Source organism: Porites lutea, chromosome 14, assembly GCF_958299795.1.
Source record: "Porites lutea chromosome 14, jaPorLute2.1, whole genome shotgun sequence".
In the NCBI taxonomy this organism is placed as follows: Eukaryota; Metazoa; Cnidaria; class Anthozoa; order Scleractinia; family Poritidae; genus Porites; species Porites lutea.
This window is the reverse complement of record NC_133214.1, coordinates 9,268,081-9,275,087: the sequence shown is the minus strand read 5'-3', so window position 1 is coordinate 9,275,087 and position 7,007 is coordinate 9,268,081. Positions and strand designations below refer to the sequence as shown.

Here is a 7,007-nt window from a genome sequence, read left to right as displayed (position 1 = left end):
AAAAGAATTTGCTCATGCTTTTAGCTGTGCGTATATCGAGTTATGGATGCACTTGGGAAGTTTGGAGAGCACTCAAGAAGCTAGAGTTGCACTCGGCTATCGCATCGTGCAACTCTTACGCATCTTTCGTGCTCTCCAAACTTCCCAAGTGCATCCATAACTCGATATACGCACGCTAAGCATGAACAAATTCTTAATTATTTATGAAAGTGCTAAAGATAGGAATCCTCGGCCTTTTTTAGCCGAGTACAAAATGCATTATCTTTCAATATTTTTAACCAAATAGTATTGTAACTGGCCTAGATGCCTATACATACCTGCCAAAGATGAACTTGTTTCTTTGAACCACTTTTTTTCCCATGGGCTTTGAAAGCTCTTTGGAAACTTTGATTGTGATTTTCCAAAATGTCTAACCAAAGGGTTTTTTCTGACTGATTATGAAGAATTTTGAAATTTCCGTTTTGACGGGAATTCTCGATAGCCGCTCAGCAATTTACAGTTGAATACAAAATATAAATCAATGTAATAAAATAGTAGTCAGGCTGCCCATAGTAACAATAGAGGGCTAAAAGGATAGGGCAGCCATACTTAGGTGATTATATTAAGATTATATGCTTGTTAGGGACCGCTATCATGCATGCCAATACAGCTGTACACCTACACAAAAAACAAAATAAAAGATTAAAGGAAAGACAGCAAAATGAATAAAACAAAAGAAAGCTCAAGATGCATACCAGTTAGTAATAACCAACAGTCTAAGCCAGGTAAATTATGTTGTTCCTAAAATAAAATCTGAAATACCTAGAATTTTTTCCATATTAAACATTGGCGTAAGCTTTGTCGTAAAACATTTCAGATGGAGAACTGGAGCATACACCGAGCTAATATCTTTGTGCGTTCTGCTGTTAAATTGACATGGTCAAAGTATACACCTATTTCAATTAAGGTTGCTCCCGTGAACCATGTTTCATAGCCTGCAGTGGACTATGGTAAACCCTTTTGTAGCGGGAAGTTTAGTCTTGTTGACATTCATTGAAATAATGGAGACCATTTGTGAAAAGGCGTTCAAAAGAACTTCAAGTCAAATGGCTGCTAAAATTTTTAAGCATGAGCGAGCTGAAAAATTTCATTTTTAACATCTCATAGTAAAAAATTAGAAGCCTCTTCTTTTAACAACATTAAATGAATAGGGTTTTACCGCCTAATTAAGCTGCGTTTTTGCATGGGCAAGAATGCTGGTTATTTCAATAATGCAAATCAACGCTGTTCTTTTTTTATTCTTTTATTTTTATTTAGTTTTAAAAAAATTGCCTCAAAAATAGATAAACACGTAATGTTAATTTATTTATTGTTGTTCAACAAACGTCTTGAATTTGATTTTTTTTTCAACTCTATCCAAAATTCCCACGTGCACGAGCCAAGCAAACTCGTTGAAAATTTGCAGCATTTGCATATTACCAGAGGAAAAAACCTAACCTCAATCACTGTCCTAAATCAAAAAGCCTAGGATTCAGTGTTTTGAAATACATTGTCTTAATGTTCTGCTCACACAGCATAGAAGCGTCAGCAGCGTTTGCCTTCGATGTTTCTAGGCTCGTTGCGGGCACATAATTTACTAGACTTGCTACAATGATGCACCGCGAGCTATGAAACATGGATCATGCATCATGCATCATTCTTCTCTGAAGCAACCTTAATTGAAATAGGTGTATACCAATCGCCCCCTCTGTTCTATTGGAATAATCTGTTATTTGATTTTCATAAACCAAGTTATCTTGAATTCATATCAGTTTAGTAATCGATTGCCAGAAGTTGATTGTTAACATTAATTGTCACCTTGTTTCCCATGGCAACCTGCTTGCGTTAATTTTCCACATTGTTTTGGCCTGATGTACGTATGTATCACTTTTATTTAAAGAGGCTAACGCAAAACAGTAAACTGAAAAACCTGTGGCCCTCATTATAAAAAGTTAACAATCACAATTGAAAATATACGTAGAAAAATCCGAAAAATTACAATTAAAAACAGTAAAAAATACAATTAAAAGTTGTGAATAGGAAGTTATCAAACCATAGAAATACAACAAAGAAAATGTATTAGAAACATAAAAGTCAATTAAGGCCTTTTTAAAACTATGTACACGTTCAATCGTCTTTAAAGAATTTGGCATTGCATTCCACAATCCTTGTTGCACTCACACCAAACGTACGTCCCCCCACCCTCGATTTCACGTTTAAAGCAAAGGCAGACTAATAAGTTTAAGGAGCTATTTCTGTTATTCCGTTCATTCAGAATGTCCGAATTAAACACCAAGAGATCACTCATATAACCTGGGCTACGCACATTAATACGTTTGTGAACCTGAACACAGATGTTCACCTTCACCTCAAGGTGAAGGGGAAGCCAATCCAATCTCGTAAACAGTTCATCACTATTTGCTCGGGTGTCGGTGTCAAGGATGTGTGCACTTCGCTTCTGGAGACGAAAAACCCTCTGCAAATTTCCAATGGAGCACGCGGACTATACATTGGAGGCATACAGTATTATTTGCTTTATCGTGGCGTTGTAAAACCGGCTTTCCTCTGTTCCAAAGGAATAAATCACTTATTCTTAAGCAGCACGGCAATTCGTTGACAGAGCTTTACATTACAGAGTTCGTCGATATGGTCATCAAAAGAGAGTTTTTGATCAATTGTGACACCTAAAAGTTTTTGTGAGCTCACTTGTTTAAGTTCGGTGGTATTTAATTTAACTTGCAACTGCTGGTTATTCACTCTTTTCTCGGTCCATTTGCCGGTAGCGCTTTGGTCTTCGTTTCATTGAGAATCATTTTGTTGTTAACATAAAATAATGCTGGCCTTACCCTGGGCAAGTAGTTTGAGTAATCAGTGTAATACAGGAAGATGTCATACAATACTGTGTTTTGAAAAGTAACAACAATAGCAACAGATTTCTTTTCTTTTCTTATTTTACTACAAAATTCACCGATATGGATTTTAGAAACATTGTGTAATAATAATGTTTAGTTTGCTAACTACACATTTTTTTTTATCGTTTTAGTTATATAATAAAAAGGACAAGTCTGCTTTTAATTAATAATCTTAAACATGGAGGATTATTCCAGTGCTAAATTGAAAGCTAAATGTTCTGACTGTTTTGGAATTTTGAATCTGGTTGGAAAAGGACTATCCAGGGTACCTGATGCAGTCGCTGAACTGAGTGAAGTGCAGGGACTTAGGCTTAGTGACAATAATCTAACTAAGTTGCCAACAAGTATTCAAAACTTGTACAGGCTTGAGCGACTGGACGTGGATGGAAACGATCTTACTGAATTACCTGCTGAGATTGGTGACCTAAAGGAACTGAGCTGGCTGAGTGTGGAGAACAACCAGTTGATTTTTTTACCCACCAGTATTCAAAAGCTGAACAGGCTTCTATGGCTGAGATTGGTGACCTAACGGAGCTGACACACCTGTGTGTGAGGAACAACCAGTTGGTTGGTTTACCTACGAGTATTCAAAAGTTGAAAAGGCTTCTATGGCTGTACTTGGATGGAAACAATCTTACTGAATTGCCTGCTGAGATTGGTGACCTAACGGAGCTGACGCACCTGTGTGTGAGGAACAACCAGTTGGTGGGCTTACCTACCAGTATGCAAAAGTTGCAAAGGCTTCTATGGCTGTACTTGGAAGGAAACAATCTTACTGAATTGCCTGCTGAGATTGGCGACCTAAAGGAGCTGACGCACCTGTGTGTGAGGAACAACCAGTTGGTTGGTTTACCTACCAGCGTTCAAAAGCTGAAAAGGTTTGAATGGCTGTACTTGGAAGAAAACAATCTTACTGAATTACCTGCTGAGATTGGTGACCTAAAGGAGTTGAGGTTGCTGAATGTGAGTAACAACCAGCTGGTTGGTTTACCTACCAGTATTCAAGAGCTGAACTGGCTTCGATCGCTGTACTTGGATGGGAACAAACTTGCTGAATTACCTGCTGACATTGGTGACCTAAAGGAGCTGAGGAGCCTGAGTGTGAGTGGTAATCCTTTAACTGTTGATGCAATAAAGTTTGCTCTAAAGTTGGAGAAAAGAGGACTGTCCACTGATATTGCAGGTGAGGTCAAATATAGGCTAAGTTAAATTGAACCTTTATTACATTAATAACAAATGAACTGCTAAAAGTCTTTCTGACAAACCTAAATCCAGATTGTAACATCTTAAAAGCAACAGGACACCCAAGGAAACATAGGAAACCCAATGATTAATGTGCTGCTCGACTGAGGGCTCGCAGCAATTTTAGCGATCACAGACACGCGCCGTCAATCAGTTAGATGTAAATTTTAAAAAAATATTTGGAGTCTCAACTCAAACAAGTATTTTCCAGAAGGAAAAAGACCACAGAACATTTTTTTTTTGAAAACTTTACTTTGACCACAAGAAGTGATATTTTATTTTATCTATTTAATCTTGAAAAATATTTGATTCACGCGGCATTTTGACTGACTGCTGTGATCTAAGACCGAAAACAAGGAGTATCAGTAAGTTCGCCGCCCATTGAATTAGGCCCATACAAGTTCGCTCTCTACTTTCTGAGTTCACCACGAATTGGTAAACTCCGAGTTCGAGTTAAATCACGCACTTAGACATTTATTTAAATCATATCTGTGAAATGGATTGGGTTATTGGAGGAAATCTCTGTAATCGAAACTTTACTGTATGGTAGGTCGGTGGCAATCGGTGACTCGAAATCTAAGACCTAAAAGACCTTGAAAAAAAAGGAATGAAAACAAAATCTCCTTACAAGTTGCTTAATCAAAGAGTGAAGTAAAATAAAGTCAAACTCACTGGCTTCAAAAGCGGCACGGGACAAGGAACAATCATTGAGGCGCCGTTATGACATGAATGAAAATTCAATGAAACATTTACAACAGCAAGTTGCCAAGTTGAGAGTGATTTGTTGAAAGCTAACGAATGTATAGCTTTGCAAAGTCGCTAAATTCTACAGACGTAAAACTGGTTAGCAGCTGCTAGTAGTCGGTAAACACTGAATCATTTTAGCAACATTACTGTGGGTAAAAAGACCATGATGACTAAACTAGTACATTGCAGTGCGGACACTCAAACCGGGACACTTGGAAGAAGATTGTCCAATCACAACTTTTTCTCAAAATAAAAGATTCTCAAGTGTTTTTGCAGACAGACCAATAAAATTCAAGTACCCAACTATGCAACCGTTGAAATTTTTAAAACCGTTTGAACTTCCCTGACCTCTTAGGAAACATCCCTCAAATGTTGTTGCACGGCCCGTATGCAAAAAAACTCGAGAATCTTGTTTTCAGAAAACGTTGTGATTGGACAATCTTCTTCCAAGTGTCCCGGTTTGGGTGTCCGCACTGTAAGTTTGAACAAAGCATACAGATTTGCAGTTGTATTTGCCCATGAAGGGATTAGTGAGTTGTGAAACTGTGCCTCCATGATTTGCAGGTTACCGGTTGGTTCTAATAGACAAAGACTGACGTGACATTAAAACAACACGTTTAAGAGGGTCATCTCTTACACATGATTTTGAAATTTTGTATTCGTTGTAGCTCCCAAGGAAATAGAAGCACGAGGAGAAAGAGCGCAGCTTTGTTATCAACGTGCTCTTAGAGATGGAGCTGTTAGTGTTCAGCGTTCTCGGATATTGCTTATTGGTCAGGATAGGGCAGGAAAAACAAGCTTGAAAAAATCTCTCATTGGTCTGCCATTTAATCGTAACGAAAATAGTACTAAAGGAATTGAAGTGGATCCGTCAATCTTTCAAGTGCATACCGACGAAGTTAAGAACTGGAAACCCATTGACAAGAGTGAACGAGGGTTGTTGGTTTGTTCTAACGAGGCCGTGGCAAAGATGGTGGTGGGAAAGCTTTGTTTTGAGGAGGAGAAAGAAGATCCAGAAATACACGACAGTTACTAGCTTAAAAATGAAAACTACAGGACTGGGACAAAGGCGGATGATGCTGATGGTGGAAAGAGAGACGATTCATTTGTGAACCAGGTTTGTTTCCAGTTAAATCTTGGCTTTTGTATTGCACTTAAATCAAGTATTGCTTATAGCAGAAATAGGTGGCCCGCTTACCCTCACGAAACTGGGTTTAAAATAGCACCACTCAAATAAGTTAAGCCGAGGTATAATACATCGTAAAGGACCTAATGAGCGCCCGGGGCGTGTATTTAATTTTAGGAGTCCACGCGGGGGCGTAGAAAGGCTCCTGGGCCGGGTTGTTCAATGCTGGGTTAAGATAACCCGGGGTTAGTGCAAAATTTGAATTAAAATATGAAAGCTTATAAAGTAAATTCAGTTCAATTCTTTTCGTCAATAAGTTGATGATTCGATGCTCCATGAATATTAGAGAAAATTGTCCGAGACAATGCTTTTAAACAAAAGAAAAAGAAACCGGGGTCAGATTTAAGCCTGGGTTAAGCGCTAATCGGCCTTTGAACATCTGGGCCCAGGCTTTTAAAAGAAAGACGCGTTTATTTTCATAACTGTAACAAACTCAACAAAAGTTGTATGCTTTCGGCAAAAACATCAAGAGGGAGAAAACAGCCGAATAAGACGTCTAGAGATCGTTGTCGCTCAAATACAAACATCGATCGACGTCAGAATCCTCGCTCAGGGTTATTTTGTTATGCCTTCGTCTTTGAACTTGACATTGAACAAGATGAAATGCACAATGTCTTGTTTATTATGAAAGCAAGGAACTGAATGTATTGAATGATTTTGCTCCCTTTTTCTTAATCCTAGTATCTTGAAGTATTTCTCATAGGGGGGGGGGGGGGGCTATTAGACAGGGGGCGTTTATTAGAGAGGGGCATCTAAATCAATTTTATCAGCGTAGATGGGGCGTTTATTATATAAGAGGCGTTTTTTTGGAAGTGGGCATCTATGAGGTCATTTACGGTAGCCAACTTGTCTCTGTAATAAATTCTAGCTAATTCTGTGCGATCCACGCGCGATGCGAATGT

General features: G+C 38.4%; 1 protein-coding gene across 1 annotated transcript in view; it reads left to right on the top strand.

The window, feature by feature from the left end:
* LOC140924076 (uncharacterized) overlaps positions 1-7,007 on the top strand; it is a 136,424-nt gene that overhangs the window by 68,729 nt on the left and 60,688 nt on the right. The window lies entirely within an intron of this gene.